Source organism: Carex rostrata, chromosome 11, assembly GCF_964058835.1.
Source record: "Carex rostrata chromosome 11, lpCarRost1.2, whole genome shotgun sequence".
In the NCBI taxonomy this organism is placed as follows: domain Eukaryota; kingdom Viridiplantae; phylum Streptophyta; class Magnoliopsida; order Poales; family Cyperaceae; genus Carex; species Carex rostrata.
In genome coordinates, this window is record NC_135928.1 from 8,687,279 (window position 1) to 8,700,541 (window position 13,263).

At 32.1% G+C, this 13,263-nt stretch overlaps 1 long non-coding RNA gene across 1 annotated transcript; it reads left to right on the top strand.

Moving 5' to 3' along the window:
* Positions 1 to 10,871: 10,871 nt before the first annotated feature.
* On the top strand, positions 10,872 to 11,817 carry LOC144561636 (uncharacterized). Its single transcript, XR_013513902.1, has 3 exons — positions 10,872 to 11,207; positions 11,304 to 11,391; positions 11,738 to 11,817. It is a non-coding gene; the product is annotated as an uncharacterized LOC144561636 (long non-coding RNA).
* The last annotated feature ends 1,446 nt before the right edge of the window (positions 11,818 to 13,263 follow it).

Here is a 13,263-nt window from a genome sequence, read left to right on the forward strand (position 1 = left end):
CTTCCTTTCCTTTCCTGCCCCCATCTTTTCTTCTTCTTTTCCTTCGTTTCCGCCAAGAGAGAAAGAACGAGAGAGAGAGAGAGTGAGAGAGAGACACCCCGGTGACTGTTTTGCCCGAAAACCGAGATTTAAGAAGAGGAGCTCAAATCTCGCACATCCATCCGTTCCATTGGTAATTCCCGTTTCTATTTCTCTCTCATTTCTCGATTCCGTGTTTTTAGGGTTTCGGTGAAAACCCGTAGAATCGTACCAAATTGATTATTCCGTGCCTTTGTTGTTTATATAGTGTAAATTGACTGATTCCGTGTTCCAAAGTGCAACCAAATTCCAATTTACGGATTTTTCCCAAAAAAATTGATTTGAGGGTTTAAATTGTAAAAATGCCGGAATTTAATAAATTGACCTATGTATAGATCCTAACGAGCACGGCTAGCGGGATTGACGAGCTTACCGAGTCGCGAGATCGCGGACCCTCTACGTGCCCTACATAACCAGGTGCGGGGGTTCACGGGATCTGTTTTGGGGTTTATTCGTAGAACTAAATAACGGTGCATATTATTATATTTATGTTGATTGCTTGATTTAAATAAACTGTGCATAGCATGTTGAATCTCTGATTGAAAGCATTTGTTGCCGCATTGCATTAATTGTGATATTAGTGTAATTGAATTGTATAACTGTTATGATTCTCATGTTGGTACGGTTTATCGATTGTTGATCTGTCGTTTTGAATAAGTGAGTGGAACCACAGTATGACTTGGATTGATTGTGTGAAGTGAACAGTGTATCATAGTGGAAAGTCTAGCTAGCTACTAGACTTTCATCCAGGACCCTTATGCGCATCTGGAGAATGGCCCTAGTGAACCCAGTACCGGTTGGGTAAGGAAAGTGCAGTGTAATTTTAGGTAGAACTGTGGTTCAGTGGTTCAGTGGTTCAGTGGTTCAGTGATTCAGGGAAAGTGTCAGTGATTTCTTTTTGAGAAAAGTGTTATTCTGTTGCATATTCGCGGAATATGCCCGTGTTTATTTTAAGTGATGAATTGATGAGATTGTATGACTTGAAACCAGAAAATAGAACTGTTAAGCCGGAGGTGATCGATAGTTGATATCTGTACCTCATAACCAGACTTATATATATTATATCTGTGAAACCAAATCTTTCTGGAAAATTCGTTGATTGATGTTGATGAGATGTGAATTGAAATACGTTTGAATCTATTCCCGGTACATGTGCATTTATTATTACTGGTAAATGAATAAATAGATGCCCTATTGCTAGTGTATTTAGTTCTGGTGATGGATTTCGCACAAATCCAGTAGCCCTTTAAATTCCGCACTGAGAAAACGGATGACAGGTTTTCTCACCCCCTCCCCTCGGGGAATTTTTCCCTTTGAATTGATATGTGCAGGTAAACGCGAGTGAAGTGGGACTCGGGCTCGACACGTGAGTTTAGGCCGGGCTAATAGGTTATGCCAAACCCTTTTATGTCCATTTTGAATGTGTAGTTGAACCCGTAGTCGGTTATTTTGATGTATAGGTTATTATCGAACCGTATTATGTTATAAAACCCTAACGGTATGTTTTAAATGGTTGTTATGATTTAAATGTTGAAATTGCATGTTAAACGTCATTAAAATTTCTAGTGAATGGGGAATAATTGTTTAGTTATACGGGGATTTGATCGGGTTTGAAAACGGGGTGAAATTCCACGAAAATGGGCAAAGGGATGAAAAACAGTACCCTTATTGCGGGCCGCAATAACCCTATTGCGGGCCGCAATGAGAGTAGACAGAGAAAAATTCGCAGCCTAAAAAGCCAACCAGGTCATTGCGGGCCACAATAAATTCATTGCGGGCCGCAATGAATGGAGGCAGAAGTGCTGTGCAGAAGCTGGGAATTTTGGAATTTGTTGCGGGCCGCAATGAATGGAGACAGAGGAAAATTTCAAAGGCTGGAAATTTTGGGAAGGGTTGCGGGCCGCAACAGCCCTATTGCGGGCCGCAATGGGTTCCCAAAAATATTATTTTGGGTATAACTTAGCCAAATTAAATCGGTTTTGAACCAAACTTGTTTTAAATCAAATCATATGATAATTTGACTAATCTGGGCCGTCGGTTAAAGGATTTTTATGCCATTTGACTTCGTAACCTCAGACAACGCTCGCAGGGGGCTGCCGCCCCCCTGCCACCCCCCGCATACTAATAGAATCAGGCCCACCCACATAAAAATATATTAATATAAATATAAATCCGCATGCATGAACAAAACCGCATTTTAAAACAAAACTGCGCGACCCCCTGTTCCGGGGTGTGACAGGCTACATAATTTATTGTTGTTAGTACAAAGCGGTGTTGTTGTAATCAAAGCGAGGCAGGGGTATCCAGGTGATCCTTTGTGCTCAAATGAGGTTTGTTGAACTATCAATGTCAAGTTGTGAGGATTTAATTCTGGATATGGATTGATTGCAAGTTCAGTGGCCTGATTGTGGCAAATTCGCACTGAGAGGTGATATTTGTATTATTTCTCACCCCCACTCTTTGGGTTATTTTCAGGTTTATTATACAGATATAGAGAGACGGTTCTGGATTTCATCTGACAACATAACCACATAATACTGGGTTTGGGTTGTTGAAACTGACAGGATGCAGGAGGCATTTCTAAATTATCGTTTGCCGTATTCTGTCAGATAAATTTTGTAAGAAATATTGGGATGTGGTTAATATGTAATGGTGTTATTGGTAATACATATAAAAGATCTACTGCCTTACGTATATGTTTTAATAAATATATGTGATAGACTGTTATACCCGATTTGGGTGTGACAATCTCTAAATATATTTACTTACTCTACGCTCATTTCACCTGCAGAGCCCACTGTTAAAGACATAAATTCATTTCTCAACATTTTACTCCATACGAATGACTTTAAGCATAACTTAAACTATTAAACAAGATATAAATATAAAAATTAAAATTAAATAAGCAATTTAATCATTATTAATTTTATTTTCACAATCAAACATACCTATCACTTTTTTCCTACATTCCGTTCTTTACATGTAATAAATTCCAACACAAAACGAATTAACACGCTAAAACCTCTTTCATTTGGAAAATTGGATCAAACGAAGCTTGGACATTCTATGGCAGGCAGGATACCTACCGAACCATGTAACGAGTAACTGACAACTCTATATACAAACAAGCTTAAAACAATTTCTACCGGACCCACATGTCAGGTTCCTATCTTCACCATTAATATGGTCTGTAAAAGCTTAAGAGGATCCGTTGCAATCAATTTTAGGCTTTTAGGCGTCTTGTGAGATGCACACCTATCAGAAAACGAGTTATCCAGAAGACCAGAAAACAAAGTCATGGGTCGAATTTTGCTTGCTAATTTTGCAAGTTAAACCCTGTATTTGCAACATTTACAAATATAGATAGGGATCAAGTCTAATCTCATATTTTATTGATAAATTAGAAATACGACAGAATCAAAAGAATCAAAAAGTATGAAATTGCTCAATACTGATTGAGTAAAAAAATGAAATAAATATTATAGTTCCCTAAATTTTTTTATTGTATCCCTTTCTCTATAAAATGAAAATAACAATTATAAAGACTCTTTGCAACAACAAATAAAGGTTTGACGATTTTTGTTTCGTCAAATATTTATGATTAGTGAGATAGAGAAAAGAGATATTCATTAAATAAGTGTGTCACTATCTCTGCACTATATTACAGTGTTTGTACATTTGTTAAGCGTTATTTGCAAGCTAAACCCCTTAGATTTTACTAAAATCTAATCAAAATCTATTTTCATACTTCCTAAATTCTACTTAAATAAGAAGATTTCAAAAATTAAACTTCAAACTTAAATTAAGAATATTTCACTGTCTCTACTTATTGTTACCGCGAAAGTTGCATAACAATATAAGTAAGGCTTAGGTGTTATGGATAGCATAGAGTTTTCTTTGCTATGACCTAAAAAATATATCGTATAAACTTCAAACTTTGTCTAAGTAGCTCAGTAAATTAGTTATATAATGAACTTGTAGAATACCAACTTTTATTATTTGAATTTTTGTTTACTATTTTTTATAATTCGTGAAAGATGACAAACTCATTATATATACACCAAGTTGAAAGGATACATGATTAAACTCATTATTACTATTAATTTTTAAAGGATACATGATTAAATTCATTGTACGTAGTATCAGTTTTTATTCGGAATATTATATGTACCCCCTAAGTTTGCACCTCCAAATACATCCCACCTAACTTTAGCCAACTTGTTAAAAGAAAAAGGTTGAATAAGTGTAAATTGTATAATAGTCATGTGTGGAAGTTTGGCAAAATAAGTCGGAAAATCAAGATATTTATTAATTAATAATTGTAAAAATATGTTTTGAGTTAGTGAAAACTACATGGTAATAGATAAGTATACATCGACATAAAAATATGCATCAACACAACAACAAATTAATGTGCATTTTAAAAAGCTTGAAAATTTTACAAGTTGTTTGGAGGATGAATTCACGATGATAATTACTATTACTACATTTGTTATAATTAAAGTTTTTTCACTTCTCTTAAAAAAATAACATATGTAAGAATTAGCCTTTGATCTGGTGGCAAAGCGCATAGCTTTCATGTAAAAAGTCATAAGTTAAAAATCTATAAAGTGGAAAAATCCTCTCTAATACAAACATGAATTTGAAGAAAATTGATAACCATTTTATATAGCACATCTTGAATCTTTCAAGTTTCAAAGTATTTCTAGATATATTGGTCTCTATAGCAAACTAGCAAACTGTATACAAGTTTGAGAAAAAACAAGTATAAAATATTAGTTATCTTAGAAAAAAACACAACAAAAACGAAATAAAAACAAGGAACCATCTCTATCTATCTCCGTCTGTCATTTTCCTATCCAACTGTAATATGTCTCGTTCTCTTTTGGTTTTTCTTCATGTTGCAATTTAGGTGTGATCAGAACTGCATAAGAATTTTCAATACTATAAAACTCAATTAAATCATTATTCATAATTAAAAAAATTAATCATGCATCATTTATTTACCTTATTCTTATTCTTAAGATTGGCGTTATAAGACAATATTTTGTGAGGAAGGTCGATATTTTGAAACCAAATACAAAATATAATTTAAAAAAAAAAAACAAGTTTCTGTCCAGACAAGTGGGATCATTATAATTGATATTATAGCACTATCTGCTTCTTATACTAATTAACTTAGCAAAGCAACAAATTTTTTTATAGGATATTGCTAATACATTTAATATTTTTTTAAGACTAGTTCTACCAAATTGCAATTAAAAACGCTATATGACGTAGACTAGAACGTGAAAAACTTATAACACAAAGACGTGTGTGTGTATATATATATATGTAATTGCAAATCAATCAATATCAAAAGATAATTGCAAATTAACAAGTCATCAAAGATGTCGTTGCTACAAGTACAATAGCATGTTGCGTGTTGCATTCATGATTGGCTAGTCATCAAAGATGTCACAAGAGAATAGGGACACTGTAGCTATGGGTGTCAACAGGTATGGTACGGGTCGGGTGGAGGCATTTTTATATCCGTAGTCGTTCTGATAATGAAAAAAAATCTCTATCCTTATATGTCTTTTCAAATGCGGTACGGGTCCCGTAAACATATAAAGAAATATCATTGACATTTCGATTTGTGCTTTCTATAAAATATTTTTCAAAACAAGAAAAACAAATAATGAATATAACTAATCTGTATTTTGAAATTTTAATAAAATACAAAATTTTATTGTATTATGTATATATCTATATATATAATTTTATTTTTAAAAAGTGTCTTATATATGAAAACATGTAAGATAAAGGAAAAAAATTGTTACCCTTACACGTATCCAATAAGCTAACGAAAAAAGAATCTGACACTTACCTGTATTTTCGAATACGATACGGGTTGGGTAAACGGGTAAAAGGATGCCATTGACACCCCTAATTACTGTGGCGTTGTGCTAATGTTGACATTAGATTTGTGTTATGTGCTCTTGCTCAAGTAATTAATGCTTAGCTGGCATTTAATTAAAATAATTAATTTGCCCTCGTTTATAACATGACGTTGGGTAGATATTAACACAACAATAATTTCAGATTTCTTATTTTTGGGACAACTTTGTCCTTCAATTATTTTTTATACATACTTTTATTTTTTCTTAGTTAGTAAGTCTCTTAATGACTGTTTCTTAATTACTCAAATTTTCTAATTTGTTGCTGTCATTCTCCAAAAAAAAAGAATAATTTGACCATAAATAAGATCACCAATTACTTGGTTGAGAGAAATTTGCTAAAACAATCAAGTATCATTAGATAGGGACAACAATAATTATTTATTTCTTCCACTTGAAAGAGAAAAAAGAAAGAGGGAGTGCAAGTTACATTAGCATGTTTAATTAAATTATGTGTTGTCTCTGCCATTATTTACAAGATTGAAGTTTCTATACAATTTGCTTTTAAAAAGATGGAGAAACATTTCGTAATGTAAGAAAAAAAATTGAGTTTAAAAGGAATGCAATATTGTTAGAGGAATTTTTATGTTTCTCATATATGTCACAAAAATCAAATTGACATATATTTAGTTGGATTAAATTTACTTCTTTTTCTCTCACCCGAAAATGGATTTGGAGAGTGTCTGTATTACACTTCAGTTTTTACATTTTCAAACAGTTGATTCAAGCCGTTCAACATTCAATCTATATTAAAATGAGTTTGGAGAGTGTCTATATTACCCGAAATTTTTATAAATACTCAAAATAATTAACAAATTACGGAATCTATCGCCTTTTTGATGAAAATTCGAAAACTAGCCAATCCGGTTAACCAATAACCAGATTGGGCCCTTCTTTCCGGTGGCCCAACTCCTGGAATAATGAAAATAGATCCGGTTATTGGTTAATCGGAAATGTGCTTTTTTTAATTGAAACAATACCGGTTAATGGTCCACCGGTTTTGGCCTCTCTGTTTTTTTTTTTGAAAACATAATTTTTTTTTGTATTAAAATATTAGAAATATTGAATATATTTCTTTGAAAATAGATGGAATACAATATAATTTGATTTATTAGAAAGACTGCAACAGATAACCCGGATCAATATTTTTCAGGCCGGATTTTTCGCAGCTGTAAGAAAAATTAATATATTTCTTTATGTGTTATTGAAAAAAAAATAAAAAATGTTTAGATTCTGAGTTATTGATCCCGGTTCAAAAGTCACTTCTAGGTAATCCAGAAAATATTGTGATCTTTCTAGTACATTTAATTTATTAAAAGTTGTATCTATTTTAAAAAAAAAACAAAAAATTTAATTTATTTAATGGTTGTTATTCAAAAAGAATTCTCAAAATAGATACAAAATTTAATAAATTAAATGTACTAGAAAGATCACAATATTTTGTGGATTACCTAGAAGTGACTTTTGAACCGGGATCAATAACTCAGAATCTAAACATCTTTATTTTTTTCCAATAACACATAAAGAAATATATTAATTTTTCTTACAGCTGCGAAAAATCCGGCCTGAAAAATATTGATCCGAGTTATTTGTTGCAGTCTTTCTAATAAATCAAATTATATTGTATTTCATCTATTTTCAAAGAAATATATTCAACATTTCTAATATTTTAATACAAAAAATAAAAAAATTATGTTTAAAAAAAAAAAAAACCGATGCACCATTGACCAGTATTGTTTCATTTTAAAAAAAAAGCACATTTCCGGTTAACCAATAACCGGATCTATTTTCACTATTTTGGAAATTAGGCCACTGGAAAGAAGGGCCCAATCCGGTTATTGGTTAACCGGATTGGCTAGTTTTCGAATTTCCACCAAAAAGGGGATAGATTCCGTAATTTGTTAATTATTTTGGGTATTTATAAAAATTTCGGCTATATTACACTTCGGTTTTTACATTTTCAAAGTCTAAACAGTCGATTCAAATCGTTCAACATTTAATCTATATTAAAATGAGTTTGGGGAGCGTCTATATTACACTTTGGTTTTTACATTTTCAAAGTTCAAACAGTCGATCCAAACCGTTCAACATTCAATCTAGGCTGACAAAAAAATTCGTGATTCGATTCGGGTTTGATTCGAGTTTAATTCGATTTGAAATTGATTCGAATTGAAACAAACCAAACCAGGTTCGGTTCGAAATTAATTCAAACCAAACTCAAACCTAGCTTGGTTCGATCGAAATGGGTTCGCAAACTTTTATAGTTCGAATCTCATAATAACATCGGCCATTCATTTACCTGATGAAATTAAAACCCAAGATAGAGAGTCATAATTTAACTTAGCTGACGCTCCCTTGCTCTCAAATCTTAATAATCTAGTTCTCTCTCCGCCTCTCCCTAACTCACTCTCTCTCTCGTTCTAAAATCTAGCTGATGCTCTCGGCGACTGGCTTTCTCTCTGACCGTCACTCCTCTCTCAGGCCTAGACGGCTGTCTCTCCTCTCTCTTCGGCCGTCTCTCCTTCGCCTTCTCTACCTTTCGGATTCTTACTTGATTAGATGGTCCGATCGAGAGTTTGATCGAGTGAGCACTCGAGGTACGATTACTTGTTTTACTGCATATTTTAGTTCTTGTACTTAATCCTCTTTCTACAATTATTTGTTGTGATGTATTTTTTCATGAACAATTTTTCAACTTAAAAACACTCATTTCATACCGGTAAAAGGAAGCCATGTGAATTTTGTCTCGCAAAAAAAAATTAATGTATAAATTACCAGTATAACTAGGGCTGGTAAAAAATAATTTAGTTCGTGATTCAATTCGGGTTCGATTCAAAAAATGTGTAGTTTGCAATTAATTCGATTCGAAATGGGTTCGATTTGAAACGAATCAAACCAGGTTCGGTTCAAATCTTATTCAAACCAAACTCAAACCTAGGGTAAGTTCGATTCGTTGCCACCCCTAATTCAATCTATATTAAAAATTTCTTGGAGACCAAATTTTACATTTTTTTTGAATTTTTTTTATTATTTATTGCACTAGTTTTAAAATTGTTGCTTTCAATAATCTAAATAAATTTAATTGTTTATTAAAATCAGCGATTTTAAAATTAGCTTAATAAATAGTAAAAAAAAATTCAAAAAATATAAAATTTGGTGTCCGAGTATATTTTAGTATAGATATCATATATAACAGTTTGAATTAACCGTTTGAACTTTAAAAATAAAAATAAAATTAATTAGTTACGCTACAGTTTCAGAACAAATATTTTGATATTAGCCAGCCCGTCTCCATGTGTATATACACTTTGCGTGAAGTTTAAAAAAAAAAAGTACAGACAGATCTATTCTTAAATTCAGATTTGTCATATGTGCTCATATTATGCCAAAAACAAGGTAGACAAAGGAGAAAATTTTGTTGTCTCCATTAATAATTTGCAATTTGGATCTTCAACTGTTGGAGAAGAACACGACATATGAATTCAGTCAAGTTTCAGCTCAGCTGCTTCGCTCAGCGATCGAGAAATGACAATTCAAGAATTTAAAGATGTCACACAATATTTGTCCCACATTTTTGTTTTCTTTTGTCCCATTATTTTTCATTAAAAGTGTGACTTGCAGCTATCTAAAAATATTTATTTTTCTAATCCAATGACTAATTGAGTTTTGTTGACGGTTGCGTGTATGATAGCAAGCAAACTTATTTATATTTATATACAAATTTATATTTTAAAGAGCATACATATGCAATTATTGTATAGTATGCAAGAGCTACAGATTCAAAATGTTTTTTTTTTCTTCTAAGAGAGTTCAAATATCTCGTGTTTTTCATATTTCATATTTTATATTTTATATTTTATATCTATGTTTTAAAATTTAATTATCAATTTGAATCTTTCAATATAATATTGTAAAATATACTTGGAGACCAAATTTTATTATTTTTTAGATAAATATAAAAAATGAGGGTTCAAATGCCTCTATTTTTTGTACCTCCACCATACCTCCATTTTTTTAAAACTTTAATAACTTAATATTTAAAACTTAAAAGTCAAAATAAAACCGTTAGATGTATCTATGTTATTTTCTCTATGTGCTAATAAAAAATTATGACATTTCAATTTTATTTTTATGTGAATCAATAAGTTCAAAAATCAACGTCTAGAAATCACCCACATTAATGCGTTTTTTACAAGCTCTTGATGACAATCAAAATAAAATTTAAATGTCATAATTTTTTACACGTGCATAAATAAAATGATGTAGATCATATCCAATAGTTTTATTTTTACTTTTAAGTTTTAAATTTTTAATTATTAAAGTTTGTAAAAATGGAGGCATGGTAGGGGTACAAATAATGGAGGTATTTGAACCCTCCTCAATATAAAATCACTATTTTTTTTATGATTCAAAAACAGTGATTTTGAACTCATATTAAAATATATTAAGAAAAAACCAACAAATATAAAATTTGATCTCGATCTATATTTTAATATGGAGTTTATATTGAGCGGTTCGAATTGACAATTTAAATTTTGAAAATAAAATTATAAAATGTGAGACAGAATGAAACATAAAAAATATGAGATATTTGAACCCTTTTTTTTTGGTAGATTCATCACATCAAATTGGAATTATATTTTAATATGGAGTGGTTCAAATCAACAATTTAAATTTTGAAAACAAAAATATAAATTATAGGGTAATTATAATATCCCCCGTCTTACCATCCCCCGTTTCATCCCCCGAACTGAATTAACCTTTCTAACTGTCGAAGTCTAACGACTTTAATTTCTAAAATTGACTCTCCCCGTAGTCTGAAACTCTTCCAGAAAGAAAAAAAAAAGGAAAAAAAAGCTTCACTTGCAAAGCCTTTCTTCACAAAGTCTGATCCTCTTTTCAGAATCTCTCTCTCTCACCTAATTTCAACTCAAATCATTTCCGTCACCTCGCCTCCGATCAAGCGATCAAGCAATTAGACTAAAGTTCTTCCTCCTCCGCCTCCGATCAGGCGATTAGGTAAATTTAACCCTCCATCTCCTCCGATCAGGCGATTAGGCGAAAGTTCTTCTTCAATTACTTGAAAGCTCAAACCAAGCTCACTTGATTTTACCTCTCAACGGATTAGATATCTCGTGATCTGAGATTTAGTTCTGATGGCTTAATCTTCCTCCTCCGATTTCTCATCAGGTATGGATTTTACTTTCACTTAGGGTTCTTGACCTCATTCTCCATTTGGCGAATTAATACAAGTACCTAATATGTCTCTTTACTGTGCCAATTTAGCGAGATAACGACCCCTCTGAGGCAGCGCAAGGGATCCGAAATATATGACAAAAAGAGTATCACAAGAGCTCTATTGTCAAGCAAAAAGGTAGTGATTCTCAAATTTTCTTATCAAAATTGTTAAAATTGCCCCGTCTGGTTTACTAAATATTTTTAAAAAGGTAACATCTAAGGCAACTGTTCCTCTGTACTGTAATTATGTAATTATGGATTGAGACTGATTAAGTATACAGTTGGAAAATTTGAAAATGAGTTAAAGGATAGAGATGGAACATCACTCGATGGATCGTACTACTTGTTAGTGAAACTTATCTTTACCAAGGTATTTCACAATAACAGTTGTGTGATAATTAGCATTGATTATATAATTTACTAGCTCGCTTTATGACAGTACTTATCTTTATTGACAGCCTACGACAACTTTTCTTTTGTAGGAAATGGAAGCCTATTCTCTATTGAGCATAAGTTGTTTTATAGTTGGCGTCGAGCACTTGAAAAGGTAGAGACTATCCCTAACCAGTGGTCTGATCCAGGGTTTCGTTACTTTAGACACGGTACCTATTTCAAATAGTTCATATTTTCACTTTGTGGTGAAGGCTCATTAGTTACAAGGCTTTTGAAAATATCTGAAAATTTAGCAATTGATAAATACTTGCAAGCATTGATATGAATACTTGTACGAACAATATTGAATACTTTCTCCATCTGTTGGCAAACCTCCGCCGGCTAACCTCTGCCGGTCCTTTCACGACAATCATCAGATCTACTTGTCAACCATCCGCCGGCTAACCTCTTTCTGTAGTACTGGACCCTACAAGGCTACAAGCATATTAGCCTATTTTTCATTACGAGCAAGTTCAAATCCAACCCTTTAATCGCTGATATATCTGGTATGTTACTCTTTCCTCTCTATATACTCTGTATGTGTATGCTATTAGGATTAACTATTGAAACAATAATTTTGATGTTGTTAAAAATGTAGTGCGGCTCCATAATCCATTCCAGTAACAGTAGATTAGATTGAATTAAATCATGTGATTAAATTGATACATAATCCATTCCAGTAACAGTAGATTAGATTGAGTTAAATCATGTGATTATAAATTGAGATGAGAAGAAATTTGGGGAGGTGATTATTGATTTAGATATCTACATAACTTGATTTCAATTTCAGTAATAGTAGATTCATACCTGTCCATCTTTATGTTTTTACAAAAGAATACAAGGTAGATTGATTTGATTGTATAAGATTCAGACCTCTGAACTCGAAGGTGGCCCCCAAATAGTAAGTGGTCCCTCTAGATAGTTAGTAGTTATTGTAGTAGTAAAAAAAAAAAATAGAGGCATATAAATGAATACTTGATGTCTTAGATATTAATACTTTAACGTGAATGAATGAATACTTAATATCTTAGGGATGAATACTTGCGTTATAAGATATTAATACCTGTGCAACGGAAAACTCGAAAGTATGTCATCATGGATCTCATTTGAAATATAAAATTATGTAGAAAATGTTCGTAATTTTAGATTTGCAAAATTTCTCACAGATCGTCAAAAATATTGATTAGATTGAACGGAGAAAAAAAAAATCCACCTCTAAAAGTGTGTAAAAGATGGATGAGTGATGTGTCCAGTTTTTATATTTGCACTTACACGATGAGAATGAATAGTTTCTCGATGAGGATGAATACTTGTGAAACGGACAACTCGAGAGTATATCATCATGGATCTCATTTGAAAGATAAAATTATGTACAAAACATTCGTGGTTTTAGATTTGCAAAATTCATCACCGATCGTTAGAAATATTGATTAGATTGAACGGAGAAAAAAAAACCACCTTTAAAAACGTGTCCAGTTTTTTTTTTTGAAATACTTAATATCTTAGAGATGAATACTTGATGTGTTACATATGAATACTTTATGCATTATACATGAATACTTGCGTGCGCCAGTTG